We start from the raw sequence: 16040 nt of genomic DNA on the forward strand, positions 1-16040 counted from the left end.
GAAACTTGGATTCAAAGGCAACTGCCACTTAATAAATTATTCTTATATTCCAAGTTTTCTAAAATAAAAAGAGTTGTTTTTTTAAATCAGTATCCTCCAGGATATGCAAATAGATTCTTTTTGACTCTCACTTCAACTTTTAATAAAAACTCAGGAGCATATAATTAAATCACAGTTCTTTGAAAGCCTACATATAAAAACTAAGCTTAGTTGTGCATAGTTGTAAGTCCGGGCACTTGGGAGGTTGAAGCAGGAGGATAGTGAATTTAAGGTAAGCTTAGATCCTATCCCCACGCGTCCCCCCCCCATAGATAGGGAGATAGACAAATAATAACTAAATCTATGTAGGCTAAACACTTTGTTATTTGGAAGTTTAATCTGATTCCAAGAAAAAAATCTAGAGAGTGCACTGTATATATTGTTCCTTAGGTCACCACATGCAGATATCTTGTAGGCTGAGATTTCTATTTAAATTTCCAGACAACTGCTTACATTTTAAAGGCGATTTGGGCACATGTACTTTTTTCTTATAATAGAAACCAGGATATAGGCACCATGATCCTGAATCATAAATTTTATGCTCTAGTTATTCATAAAATGCTCTAGTTACTCTAGGAACTCATTCTAAATATGCCAGGCAAAGCATTTTAGAAAACACCACTAAAAAAAGATGTTTGGGAGGATAAGAAAGCTATCAAAGGGGTGAACAAAGTCAATGTATATTATATGCATATATGGAACTCTCACAAAGAAATCCCTACATTATACAAGTATTATGCAGTAAAAGAAATACAAGCCAAGCTAAGCCTCATTGGCTCATGCCTATAATCCTAGCTCCTCAGGAGGCTGAGATTCTAAGAATAACAGTTCAAAGCCAGCCTGGGCAAAAAAAAAGTCTGTGAGACTTTTATGTCAATTAGCCAGAAAAATGCTAGACTGAAGATTTGACTCGATGGTAGAGTGCGAGTCTCGAGCAACAAAGCTGAGCAGGCACAAGGCCCTGAGTTCACAAAAGTCAAATGAGTAAAAAAGAAAACACAGTTAAATATAGGGATATTGCAATATTTGGACTTCATTGTGTTTGCTGGAGTGAACCACCCTATTGAGTCCAGAGAATAGCTCTGAGCTAGTGGGCTGTAGTAGTGTTCTGGTCTTTATAACAAGGAAATTAGGACAGTACTGAGATTTTAGCTATCACACAAGGTGTCCTAACTCTCTATGTTTTAGTTTTATTACTGTGGTCTGGTTTTAAGTGAGCTTTCACCTCAGCCTACTTAGTCAATCTCAAGGGTTGTAAGAAAGAGACTCATGTCCTTGGTGGTGAAAGTTTGGCTTATTGTCTGCTTCACTTCTGTCTTTTTGTATGTCTTCACCTGGGTGCTTTAATTGCCAACACACAATTCATTCTCTTTCTCTCTCTCTCTCTCTTTGCCTCTTCAATCTGAAAACACTGCTTTCTCCTTTTGGTTGAACATCATGTTCTAGAGACTTCTCTTTATTGCTCTTATTTAATGACTTAGTTTTCACCAAGGAAGTTCCTGAGTTTTTCTCTCTCTCTTTTTATTTATTTATTTATTTATTTGTTGGTCGTGGGGCCCTGAACTCTGGGCCTGGGCGCTGTCGCTGTCCCTGAGCTCTTCAGCTCAAGGCGAGCGCTCTACCACTTGAGCCACAGACTACTCCCAGCTTTTTCTCTCTCTCTTTTAATTTTTAAAATTTATCTGGATCCCTGTTCTTTCTTTATATGATCTGTATTTCTAGAGGATCAGGGAAGCCTACTTGGTTGGTAAAAAATCACTGTCTGGTATGAACCATCACAGGATGCTCCCACTAGACCACTGCATAAACTAAATTCTCAGACCAGATGATTGCCTCTATCTAGAGATAAAAAACTAGAGCCAGTGTGAGAGAGGGCCTGATGAGCATAAAGAGGCTAGTAGAATAGGTGTGAGCATTTGCTTTTAATTGTACTTGTCAAAGGGGCCAGCTATGAATGCATACTCTTGGAAGGAAACAGATATGCAGCCTGTTTGATCTGCTACAGGTGAGGTCCTGTGTAGGACCAGGTCCTAGCACCTGAGCTTGTACTTACCAGTAAAGAAACACGGGTATGTATAGAGCCAGAGCCATGTGACATAGAGACCATTGTAATCAGAGTTAATGATCATGTACTGCACATTTCAAAGTTGATAAAAGAGTAGAATTTAAACATTCTTCCTGCAGAAAAGAAGTGATGGATATGTTAATTAACACAGTTTAATATAATCATTTTACAACAAACACATAGATCAAAGCATCAGATCATACTCCATAAATATACATACATATAATTACTCTTTGTCAATTAAAATCTTAAAAATTACATCATAAAGATCTCCTTACTTGACTTTGGGACATTTATAAAGCCTATTATGATATCATGTCTATTTACATAAAATCAGTTACTATTATAAATGGGTAAAATGAATTGCAGAATGAAACAAATGAAAAGCGTGAGCCAGGAATAGCATCGGAAAATGCAACCTGAGAGAAAATCTTGTGTAAATTCATCAGAAATAGATAGACCTTTATTCCATTACATTGAAGAATAAGGAAACAAGAAACACTGCTTTAAGATCAGAGAACTCTTCTCTCCAAAAAATAAAGGAGGAAAGAAAATGGAACCACAGTTCTTTCTGGAAGAATACTGAGGTAATCTCAGAGCTGGGATCCCCAGGGGCACTCTTTTCTTGTGAAATGAGTATCGAGGAGGACAGTACTTCCCCCTACTCTGTTCAGAAATGTGCTACATGTGCTAGCAATGTGGACTGTAGAGATTTATACCCTATATCCCATTCAGATCCCATTCACATTGATCAGTTTTATGTTTCTGGGAAGTGTTTATATTTATTACCTTCAATATTGATGTGTCTACTACTTTCATGTTGGGTGTTAAAATTTTCCTAATCATGTTTCTGTTGAATACATATTTAATTTTAAGGTCAATGTTTTGGGACTATCTTCTGTTACTTTTATTCTGAAAAATTTCTGCTACAGCCAAGATCTGAAGTCTAACTTATTTTAGTCTGATCTGTCTAGAATTGTGTGTGTGTGTGTGTGTGTGTGTGTGTGTGTGTGTGTGTGTGTGTGTGTGTGTGTGTGTGTCTGTATGTGCTAGTCCTGGGGCTTGAACTCAGGGCCTGGGCACTGTCCCTGAGCTTCTTTTGCTCAAAGCGAGCACACTACCATCTGAGCCACAGCTCCATTTCCAGCCTTTTTTTTTTTTGTGGTAGTTTAGTGGAGATAAAAGTCTCACAGACTTTCTTGCCTGAGCTGGTTTTGAACCGTGATCCTCAGATCTCAGCCTTAAGTAGCTAGGATCACAGGCTTGAGCTACCAGCCTCCTGGCTTTGTCTAGATTTTTTATTTTTTTATTTTTTTAATTGTGAAAATACTGTACAGAGGGGTTACAATTACATGGGTAAGATAATGAGTACATTTCTTAGCAAGCATTGTAGCCTCCTCCTTTGTTTCCTCTTCCCATCCCTTCCCATCCTCCCTCTGTCCCCCTCCTGTCTAGATTTTTTAAATGCATGCTTTACCACAAAAACTCAGCACCAGTCTATTCAGACCAATCTTTTTTCTTTCACATACACATGCATACTATGCCCTCACTTCTGCTTTGGGGTATTTGATTATGTCTCAGACAGATGATGGTGGTTTAAATGTTTAACCCCTCCAACTCATGTGGAAATGTGATTATCATTAGAATCTTAAGAGATAGGCCCTTTAAGACAATTAGGACAAGAAAGTTCTATTCTCTCCAGGAGTTCTAAAAGGACGAATGCGGCCCTCTCTTGACTTCTTGGCCCCACTTTGATGCAATCCAGCTTCTAGACTGTGCGGCATTCTTTATCACTGTTGCCATGGTGTTCATTCATTTCACTCATGTTGTATTTTCCAGGTCTCTGTTGAAATTACCCACTCAGCTTTTCAGGGTATACCTTTTCCATTAGAGCCTTAACCCATATTAATCATAGTTATTTTAGATTCTGTGTCAGAAAGTCCTAATATCTTTGTGAGAGTTGAGTGTAAAGTAATATTTCTGATTTCTTGGTCACATAGACATGTCTTGTTTCTTGCATTCTTTCATGGCTTGTGGTTTACTTAAAACGGTTAATATCTTTCACTGGATTCAGAGACTGCAATAAATACTTTTTATTCCTGTAAATGAATATGTCATTTTTCTACTAGACCTCTGTGTATGAAATTTTAGCACTCTCTTGAAAAATATACCAACCATGCTGAATTGACTTGTTTTTTTTTAAAGTAAGATTGCTCTACACAGCTAACAAACTGTTTAACAAAATGATTACTAGGAAGCAGAAACATGTTGTGGGAGTTGGGGGGATTAAGGAGGAGGACACAAATAGAAGGAGGAGGGGTGAGCAAATGTAGTCATTATATTCAATGACTACAAAAATTGAGCTATGTAATTTTGAGGGTAGGGATGGGAGGGGGAAAATCTGGGGAGAACAAGGGAAAGGTTGCCATCAATCAAGGTTTGTTATACTGATGGAATTGTAACTCATTTATACAACTACTTAATAATAATAATGTTAAAAGTAAAATGTGTGTGTGTGTGTGTGTGTGTGTGTGTGTGTGTGTGTGTGTGTGTGTGTGTGTGTGTGTGCCAGTCCTGAGTGTTGAACTCAGGATCTGGACATTGTCCTTAAAAAAAAATTTTTTTTTAAATTTCCATTTACTTGAAAAGATTCTGTCAAGAGGGGTTACAGTTACATGAGTAAGGGAATTAGTACATTTCCTGTCAAACATTATTACCCCCTCCTTTGCTTTTCTCCCACTGTCCCTTCCCTCCCCCACCACCCGCTCTCCTCCATCACCCCCAGAAGTTATGAAGTTCATTTCCAACATAATGTCTTTGAGTATCATTGTTGCAATGGGTCATCCTGTGTCCTGGTTTCAGTGTTTTGTTATTCCCCTTCCCCTCCCCAAATTAGATAAATGTATATACAAGATGCAGGGTACCAAAATCAAATACAGTGACAACAGGGGATATACATGGAGGAAGATGTCCTTGAACTTTTCACATTACCACTTGAGCCACAGCTCCACTTTTGACTTTTTGGTGGTTAATTAAAGAGTCTCACAGACTTTCCTACCAGGGCTGGCTTCAAACTGCAGTCTTCACATCTCAGCCTCCTGAGTAGCCTGGATTACAAGTGTGAGCTACCTGCACTCGGCTGTTTGTTTGTTTTTAAGATGAGGTTTTGTAATATTACCCAGTCTGAAATGTGGGGACTCAAGTGACCCTCCCTTAACTTCAGCATCCTGTTTAGTTGAGATGAAGCTCATGCCTGTACACCTAGGTCAAATTATTTGATTTTAATGACTCGTGGCTATTTTTGTGTCTATATTTTATCAAAATATCAAACACAATTAAATTAGAAAGTCATTCTTTGGGTTAGACCATAGGCCTTTAAATTTACTTAAATATCTGTGATAACCATCTAATGAGGCAGTTATAACTCTCATTAAATTTATACTAGCTGTACAGGTTCTTTTACTTTTTTGGAATAAATAAGCTGTAAAGGAATTCATTGTAAGAATATCCTGGCTGTGGCACAAATTAAATTTCTTGATCATTGGTTTTAAATCTTGCTAAACATCAGTGGAGCTCAGGAAGTGTTAATTGAAAGAATTTTCCTTTTATTAAAAGAAAATAATGATCAAGTCTCAAGGTCAGGTTTAAACAAAGTTTATCTTTAAAATAGAATTTATTGTAGGATACAAAATCAACATACAAAAATTAGTAGCCTAGGGGTTGGGAAGTTGGCTCAGTGGTAGAGCGCTTCTCTTGCATGCCTGAGGCCCTGGGTTCCATTCCTCAGCACCACATAAGCAAAATGAAAAAAGCCGGAAGTGGCGCTGTGGCTCAAGTGGTAGAGCGCTAGCCTTGAGCTGAAGAGCTGAGGGACAGCGCCCAGGCCCAGAGTTCAGGCCCCATGACCCCCCCCCAAAAAAAAAATTAGTAGCCTTTCTATATTCTAATGACAAACTCGCTGAAAAAGAAGTTAGGAAAGCAATTTTACTCACAACAGCCTCCAAAACAATATCTTGGCATAAACTTAATCCAAGATGTTAAAGACCTTGATAAGAACATCTTATGTTAATGAATTGGCCGAATAAATATTGTTAAAATGACCAGAAGCTGGAACTAATATTCAAATTGGATGTAATCCCCACTCAAATCCCAATATCATTCCTCAGAGAAAAATAAGTCCCAAAATTCATTCAGACCCCAAACATCCAAAAGCAATCTGGAGCCAAAGAAGCAATGATGGCAGAATGACTATACTTGACTTCAAACTATGCCATAGAAACAAAAGAATGGTTCTGGTACAAAAGCAGAAATAAGTCAGTGTAGTAGAAGATCCAGAAATAAGCCTATGTAGCTACATTCATCTGATTCTTGACAAAAATATTTAAAACATATATTGGAAAGCAAGAGTGTTTTCAACATAGAGTGTTAGGATACCTGGATATCCACATACAGAAGACTGAAATTAGACAAAAGTCAGATGAAAATGGATCAAAGACTTTACCATCAGAAACTTTGAAATGACTACAAAAATAATAATAAGGGAAGACTGAGCACAGGTGGCCCATGCCTGTAATCCTAGCAAATCAGGAGGCTGAAATCTGAGACTGTGGGTCAAAGCTAGCTTGGGCAGGAAAGTTTATGAGAGTCATATTGTCAATTAATCACCAAAAAGCAGGAAGTGGAGGTGTGGTTCAAGTGGTAGAGTGCTAGCCTTGAGCATAAAAGCTCAGGGACAGTGCCCAGGCACTGAGTTCAAGCCCAGTACTGGCAACAAAAAAGAAGGAAAGAAGGAAGGAAGGAAGGAAGGAAGGAAAGAAGGAAGGAAGGAAGGAAGGAAGGAAGGAAGGAGAGAGAGAGAGAGAGAGAGAAAGAGATGGAGAGAAAGAGAAAGCGAGAAAGAGTGAAAGAGAGAGAAAGAGAAAGAGAAAGAAGGAAAAGGAAGGAAGGAAGGAAGGAAGGAAGGAAGGAAGGAAGGAAGGAAGGAAGGAAGGAAGGAAGGAAGGAAAGGAAACACACATGTGTAGAAATAACATAGACATCTGACTAGGATTATAGTAGATTAAGAAAGAAGAGTAAAAATTGACAACTAAGATTAGGACAGGTTAAAAAATAATTTCTGTACAGGAAAGGAAGACATAACAGAGAAAAGATACAGCCTGAAGAATGAGAGAAAAACTTTGACAAATAGTCATCTAATAGAGGAATAGTAACTAGAACATAGTAATACCTCAAAAACAAAACCTCAAAATGTAAATAATCAAATCAATAAACAGGCAATGGGACTGAATGGACATTTTTCAAATGGAGAAGTACAAATGGCCAATTCATAACTGAAAAAAATATTCAACATCCTTAACCATAAAGGAAATACAAATGAAATGACATGGAGGTGTTATCTCACCCCAGTCAGAATAACTGTCATCAAGACAACAAATAACAACAACAAAAATAACAAATACTAGCTAGGATGTGGGGATAATAGAACCCTAACACACTGTTAAAAGGAGGGAATGTACATCGGTGCATCCATCATGAAAATTAGTATGGAGGTTACTAAAAAAAAAATTAAAAATAGCTGGGCGCCAATGGCTCACGCCTGTAATCCTAACTACTGAGGAGGTTGAGATCTGAAGATTGTGATTTAAAGCCAGCCCAGGCAGGAAGGTCCATGAGACTCTTATCCTAATTAATCACCAGACAACTGGAAGTAGCACTGTGGCTCAAGTGGCAGAGTGCTTGCCTTGAGCTGAAGAACTCAGGGACAGCACCCAGGCCCAGAGTTCAAGCCCCACAACCGACAAAAACAATTAAAAATAGAACTTCCATGCCATACAGCCAGTATCATATATTATATATGTGTTATATATATATATATATATATATATATATATATATAGTGTGTGTGTGTGTGTGAATGCATACACACACACTAGAAAGAAGGAAAGTGAGCTTATTAAATAAATGAAACTGTACAAATATTATTTACAATAACCAAACTAGATGTCTATCGATGGATGAATAGATTAAGAAAATACAGTCTATCTATACAATGGAGTTGTACTCAGCCATGAAGAAGAATAAACTTATTTTCTTGGTGGAAAATGAAGCAATGTAGTCTCACAAAAAAGTCACATATTTTCTTTTGTTTATGGAAGCAGGAGGAGAGTAAAACAAAAGAAAACAAGGTCATTGATGGGAGGATATGAAGCAACAACAGAAGCGTTTAATATTACCCAGGTATACTCTATGCTAATAAAAAACAAAACTACTTTTTTTAGAATAGCTTTAGGTTCACAACAAAATTGAGCAGAAATCACAACGAGATCTGCTAGACCTCCCTGCCTCAGCCTCCTGTATACCCAGCATTCCTCAGCATATAGCACATTCACCGCAGTCTACAGTGACACCATGATCACCCAAAGTTCATAGTCTGCATTGAGCTGTGTTCTTGGTGTTGTCAATTCTACAGGTTTTAACAAATGTAAAATGATACTTATCCATGGTTGTACTATTGCACAAAACAAGTTTCACTGCCTTAAAGAATCTCGTTCATCCTCCCTCTTTCCTAGTAAGTAGCAACTATTCATCTCTGTGTAGATTGTGTGTGTGTGTGTGTGTGTGTGTGTGTGTGTGTGTGTGTGTGTGTGTGTGTGTGTGTGAGCGCGCTCCAGTACTGGAGTTTTAACTCAGGACCTGGGTGCTGTCCCTTAACTTGTTCTGCTCAAGGCTAATGCTCTGCCACTTGAGCCAGAGCTCCACTACTAGCTTTTTGGTGGTTAATTGGAGATAAGAGAGTCTCAGTGCTCTGTCTGGGCTTTCTTTGAACCATGATTCTCATATCTCAGCTTCCTGAGTAGCTAGGACTGCAGGCATAAACTACTGGTGCCTGGTACATTTTTATTTATTTTATTTTAGTTTTCTATTTTCCTGTTTATCACTCTCTTTTAATCCCCTCTCCCTTTTAAAACAATTTCAGCAAGTTTCATTGGTCTATTTTTATATATATGAATAATGACTTCTATGATATTCACTCTCTCCATTCTCCTCCCTCTTCTGACTGATATCTACCCTGTTCAACTTTCCTATAATTCATTTTTAGTAGACATTAACTGTTTCAAGGGTGTTTTGCCACAATATTCCAGACATATATATGTATACATATAGATAGATAGATAAATATTCACCAGAATTACCTTCTCTACTTCATTCCAAGTTCATTATGCTCTTTTCATACATGATTATAAGTATACTTGTAAATTATTCATCTTCAATCCTTATTTTTTCCTTTCTGTTCCATCTAGTCACATAGGTGGGCTCTCCCTCTCTCTTTTCCTCTCTGTGTGTGCCATGAATATTTATGTCCTTTTGATCTAGCGTCCACAAGTGAGAAGAAAATATATGGTATTTGGCTTTTTGAGCTTGGCTTATTTCACTCAACATGATGATTTCCAGTTCCATCTGTTTTCATTTAAATGACATGATTTGATTTTTCTGTGTGGATGTTTAATATTCCATGGTCTACCACTTTATAAAGAGAGGAAGGTTCCTTTCGCTCATCTCTTTTGGAAATAAAGGTCTAGAGGCCCAGGTAATTGATGGCCTTCTTGCTGCTGAAGTTCCAAGGCAGCTGAGGGCATCACAAGGCAACAGACAGGAAGTATGCCTGTGTATATGCGTCGCCTTTGATCTCTCTCCAGATCAGCAGCCTTCAAGGATTCAATTGCAAGGCTTCCCGCCTAAAATTGTTATCTAATCTTTATCACTTCCTAAGGGTCATGCCTGCAAATACCATAGTTCAATTAACTTCTACCCTCTAACTACCTCGCAACAGGGGTTACATTTCAAAATATGAAGCCTTACGAGTTATCAAACCATCTCCCAAACATACCTATCTTTTACACAGTTTACTTTCTATTCCCATAAACAAGACTCATTTTTCTTTAGCCTAAATCTATGAACAGAACCTTTTGATCATTTTTATCAAGTCCCCAAATAGACCATCTGTTTCCCTACAACTCTCATAACTCCTGGAGGTTCTTCAGAGAACTGAGTTGAGAAGGTATTTTCTTTCACAAATGCAACTAGCAAGGACATAAATGACCCTGATTCGGGTCAGAATTCCTTTTCCTCAGTAGCTGAAGTTTGCTCCTGACTCTTTTGCATGGCTCTGGAGATGGAACATTGTATTTCTCAGTAGATCTGTGACCTTTCTTTGCTGTATCTTCTAGAGAGGTCCAGCAGATGCTCCTGGACTGTGTGCTACCATGAAGGTGGACCCACTTCCTCTAAGATCTCCAAGCCTCAGCTTCTCTATCTGTAAAGCTAGGATCACTTCTGAGTCATTCCTTCTGGGTTCCCCTGTGGCTCCAAAGGTTCCATGTCTATGATAATGAAAGATGACACACACCTGTCTCTCTCTGGAAGTTTCTGTCTTCACAGTTCAAGCTTTCAGAATAAAATGAAGGTTTTTTTCTCTCTCTCTCTCTTACTGAGGTGAGAATCCTGTAGTTGAAAACAGTTTTTTTTTCCTAGTGCCTCTAAGTCTTGAAATTTTGTTTTGACAGAAGCTGACAAGAAATCAAGTTAATTATAGGCAGGTAGATCTTCAAACTTAATGAATGAGAGTCAGAGAGAATATGAACATGAGATATAATCTGACATATGGTTGTATCATCCCTGAATTTTGAAAAAGCAGGTGTATACAATAAAGTATGTACAGCCATGGTGTACACCCTCTGGTGTATACAATAAAGTATAACTCAAAAGGCCCATTCAAGAAGTGAGTCAAGACTGCTGGAAATAGAGTCAATGGTCATCCATTTTCAAGACAAGGCATTTTGACCCTGAGTGGAAAATGACCAGTAGCTTTTGTTTTCATGGAGTTTTGTACACATGATGAAGTGTCCACGCATTGGAATGCCCAAAGATAAGAAAGACCAATTAGAAGAGAAACAGGCCTATTAACAAAGGGAAGAATGGACTACAGTAAAATGAGAAAATATATAGAAACTGTGTTTCTATATGTGGATATACACCCAGAAAAATCTTCCCACCATAGAGGAAGAAAAGGTGGATGGAGGCAACTAAAAACCCATCTTAACCCTCAGCCCATCTCAAGATGTGCATTAATTTGAGTTGCCCAGTAGAAAGTCATGTAACTTAAGTGACATCCAGGAGAGAATGTGAACCCACAGCAGTTGGGCCAATGGGGAATAAGGAAAGGAGCTCCACATGGTAGATCAAAAATTTGCTTGTTATAATCTCAGAGAGTGTGCTTGCCATCAGACACACACACTAGTCTTGCTTAAAACCACCATTAAAGTCTTGCTATTGTTAAAAACAGCAGAAAGTCTCATTTTTGGTCCTTTGGAGTTTGGACAGGTGAGCATGCTTCTCACAGGACTCCCTACAGTGAGTGTAAAATGTATGGGAAAATGATAGACAAGGGAGAAAACTTACTTTGAGGAAACTAGATTCAGGCATTTCCTTGATCAATATGTACTGGGAACTCCACAGGAGTGTCTTTCAGCCCTATAACATTGGAGGGTCCTAGTCTTGGTGTTTAGGCACATGCCCAGCCCAGCTAGGTGTCCTTTAACTCTGTCTATTCCTCTCTCTGTACAAAGAGTATGTCCTCTTCATCCTTTTCACATTGTGGTTCATAACTCAAAAGACTTTGTTCTGAGTCAGTATGACATAGCTTTGTGTGTGTGTGTGTGTGTGTGTGTGTGTGTGTGTGTGTGTGCATGTACATGTGTACATGAGATCTGAGGATTTAACTCAGGGGCTGGGCTGTGTCCCTGAACTTCTTCGCTCAAGGCTAATGCTCTACCACTTGAGCCACAGTACCATTTCCAGCTTTTTGGTAGTTAATTGAAGATAAGAGTCTCATGCACTTTCTTGCCTGGGTTACCTTCCATATGCAATTCTGAGATTTCAGCCTCCTGAGTAGCAAGGATTACAGGCCTGAGCCACCAGCACCTGGCCAGTATGACATGGCTTTTCATATGAAAAAATATTGGAAAATTGATTTATTCTTTGCTTTCCAAAAAGCTCTTCTTTTAACTTTCTTATATTGTGAGAGCTTAAAAATCCTATTGTGGAAGTCTAAAAGTTAAGCATTAAATCAACTCTGTTTTTTCTTTTCTACGTTGCCAATGATTATCTTAGACTCACAGAAGAAAATAAGAGCATGAAGCATACTGATTCCTGCATTTAATCATCTTCGTGTGTGTGTGTGTGTGTGTGTGTGTGTGTGTGTGTGTGTGTGTGTGTGTGCCAGTATTGAGGCTCAAACACAGGGCTAGGCATTGTTCCCTAGCTTTGTTACTAAAGGTTAGAGCTCTACCACTTCAGCCACAGCCCCACTTCTGGCTTGTTGATGGTTAATTGGACCTAATAGTCTTCATGGACTTTCCTGCCCAGGCTGGCTTTGAACTGCCACCCTCAGAGCTAAGCCTCCAGAGCAGATTAGATTACAAATATTATCCACCAGCACCCGGCACTGGCCATTTAATCCTCTTTCTATAAACAAAGAACTTATTAGTCCCCTATCTTGGTGCCTGTTGTCTGAAAGTCCTTCCCCCACCCCACCCCACCCCCATCTAAGCTGACTTTCTCAGACTTCCCATGACCTTGACCCTCTTGTGAAAATCTTTACCACTGAGCTGGAGATTTGGCCATTGCTCTACCATCAACAGAATAGACAGGGTCTAGGGACACTACAGAATTAACTATTTGATCTGCCTGCTTTGTTGTTCATCCTCTTACAGAAATTTTGATAATGAGGCATTTGATATGCCTTCAACTATTGTCCTATGTTACCTTTCAGAGAGCAGGTCCCCTCCTTCTCCTCTGGGATGCTTCACTATAAGTGGGAAGAAGGGTGAGAGTTGTTTCTGCCCAGATGTGAGACAACACAGAATTTAAAGCACACTTATTTCTTGGGAACAATTTTCAATATCACTTTTAATTATGTAATTTGCATGAAGACAATAGCCATCATCTACCATTGTTTTTCTGTCATTATAATCAAAAGAGACATTTCAAGAAAGCTTTTTAAGATCTCTGAAATATTGCCTACTGGTATCCATGGGTTACAAAATTCATCCTTTTCTTTTTAAAAAAAAAAGTTAACTGTATTAGTTAGACACATCAGGAAAGAGGTGAGTTTGTTAACCTCATGTAGATGGCAAGTTGTTATAAATTAGTCATCTTTAAGTTGTACACCTGTGTTTGGAAAGAATGGTGGTGTTAATCATACACACTGACATCTTGGCATAGAAATCATGACAACTTTTTCTGCATTTTAATGGGTAAAGAATGGCTTTAGTAATTGGGTATTTTCAATGTGTTTCATGACTATTGTCACTATTTCCTGGGTTGTCCAAATGAATCTGATCCTTCTAATCAAGCCTATCCATTCCAGGGAATCAGTGTTCCAGGAACACTTCAAAAGCTTATGATGTATTCAATGTTTGCCTTTTTTTATTTGTTCATTGTTTTTATGTTTAAGACAAGGTCTTGCTATGTAGCCCCGACTCTCCTGGAGCACTGGACAGTGTATTTTCTGAAGTGCTGCATTTTTACCCATAGTCCACTGTTTGGTGTGTGTGTGTGTGTGTGAGGGTGAGTGTGTGTGTGTTACTGGGCCTTTCACTTGGCTTTTCCACTCAAGACTGGCTCTACTTCCAACTTTTTGCTGGTAAATCAGAGAGAAGAGCCTTTTGGATCTGTCTACCATGGCTGGCCTCAACCCTTGGTCCTCAGATCTCAGCCTCCTGAGTAGCTCTGATTATAAATGGGACTATCAGCACTTGATATTGTTAGACTTTATGTACAATTTCTCATGTCTTTGTGAACCTTGAAGAGAAAGAGTCTGTCTTATTCTTGCATAGCTTGTACAGGCACACATTTATAATTCAACACTTCTAATAAGGGCTCCTGTTCCTGAGATAGTAAAACAATTTATTGCCATTATCATCACCATTACCATCTTACCATCAGGACAATCTCGGTGGTAAATAAATTCAGTAGTGATCAGCTCTGAGTATGAGCCTGATACCAGATGTTAAAAAGAATTACCTCTTGTTGAGAGATTTTTCAAGGTCATTCCATGAAAAAGAGTTTAAGATAGGATTTATATTTACAGATTTTGCTTTTCTTTTTTGGCCATGCTGAATCATTAAAATAAATACTCATTTAATATTTTAGCTTAGGTTATGTCCAAGTTCATTTTTAACTAAATAAATTACATATTTTCCTGCAATTCATCACTTTATAATATGGTATTAAAACATAATTTTACAAAGAATATTTCAAATAAGGATACCAGGAACCAGTGGGTCACTCCTGTAATTCGAGCTATTGAGGAGGCTGAACTCTGAGAATTAAAGTTCATAGTGAGCCCAAGCAGGAAAACCTGTGAGACTCTTATTATCAATTAACCAGTAAAAAGCCAGGAGTAGAGCTGTGGCTCTGGTGACAGTATGCTAGCTTTGAGTAGAAAAGCCAAAAGAGAGCACAAGGATCTGAGTTCAAGCCCAAGTATTGTCACATACAGAAAAGAAGGAAGGAAGGTAGGAAGAAAGGAAGGAAGGAAGGAAAGTAGGAAGGAAGGAAGGAAGGTAGGAAGGAAGGAAGGAAGGAAGGAGGGGAGGTAAGGAGGGAGGGAGGGAGGGAGGGAGGGAGGGAGGGAGGGAGGGAGGGAGGGAGAGAAAGAAAAATACCTTTTTGTAATCAGATAGTTGAAAGCCATGTGGAAAGATAGGTGTTTTATATAAAAATCACATAAAATCCAAGTGATGCCTTTGCAAACTTTCCATTTTGCCATCATAGATCTTCACAGGATGAACACTGAAGATTGACCCCTAAGAATTCATCACCTGCTTTCAGACGATCTATCTATTCGCAAACTGCTAAAAATTCATCTGCAATTTAAAATAGCTTTGATAGATGCCCACCTGTCCTGAAACTTCAAAGGCGTTTCTGCTTTATTTCTTCCACTCTCACCCTTTTCGTAGATAGACTGTCAGCCACAGCAACAATCTCCAATTTTCCTTTCAAATAGGTGAAGTGGCTTGGAAGAAGCTGAGATTCTATCTTAGAGAGTGCTCCAGTGTCTCTTCACATTTATGGAGCATCGGGCAGGGTAAGTAGGCGGTCTGTTCCCTTCTGTTAGAATCTGTGGAATAGGATGTAGTCAAATAGATGACTAAGTTCTGAATCTGTGTGTGTGTGTGTGTGTGTGTGTGTGTGTGTGTGTGTGTGTGTGTGAATCCTTGTATTTCACTTTGTGGTGTTGAATAAGCTAAATCTTTCTAGGCCTCAGCTTTCTTAAATGAATATTGGGGGTGATAATAATGCCTCAGGTGGTATTTGGTGTCTGAGGGTAGAATAGATGCTCTAAGAGTGTTTAACTGTGTTCAAAGAACATTGTGAGGTGCACCTAACTGCACAAAATGGCCAGTTGTTATGTTTCCCTTTGTGACCTGTGCACATATCTATAATCTGCTTTATCAGGAAACCATTTTTTCTGGATTCATACATGAACTCATAGGCTGCTTCTTCATTAGGAACTAGAGGGTCTCATCTACAATTACACCCTGTTGAGGCACTGGTGGCTCACACTTGTAATCCTAGCTACTCAGGAGGCTGAGCTCTGAACATTGAGGTTTAAAGTACACTTAGACAGACCAATCCAAGGATTCCTAGCTCCAAGTAACCTCTGAGACGCCAGAAATTGGAGGTATAGCTCAAGTGGTAGAGCACTAGCCTTGAGCAAAAGAAGGTTAGCTCAGGGAGAGCCTGAGGCCCTGAGTTCAAGGTCCAGTAATGCCATACACACCCCAAAAAATATCTCCTAAGGATTCTAATTCCTATGATGTGGACTTCGGTGGTGGCAATTACATAATGGGCTTCACTCATTGGGATTTTA

This window comes from Dipodomys merriami, unplaced genomic scaffold, assembly GCF_024711535.1.
Source record: "Dipodomys merriami isolate MVZ:Mamm:240054 unplaced genomic scaffold, mDipMer1.0.p SCAF_26, whole genome shotgun sequence".
NCBI classification, from domain to species: Eukaryota; Metazoa; Chordata; class Mammalia; order Rodentia; family Heteromyidae; genus Dipodomys; species Dipodomys merriami.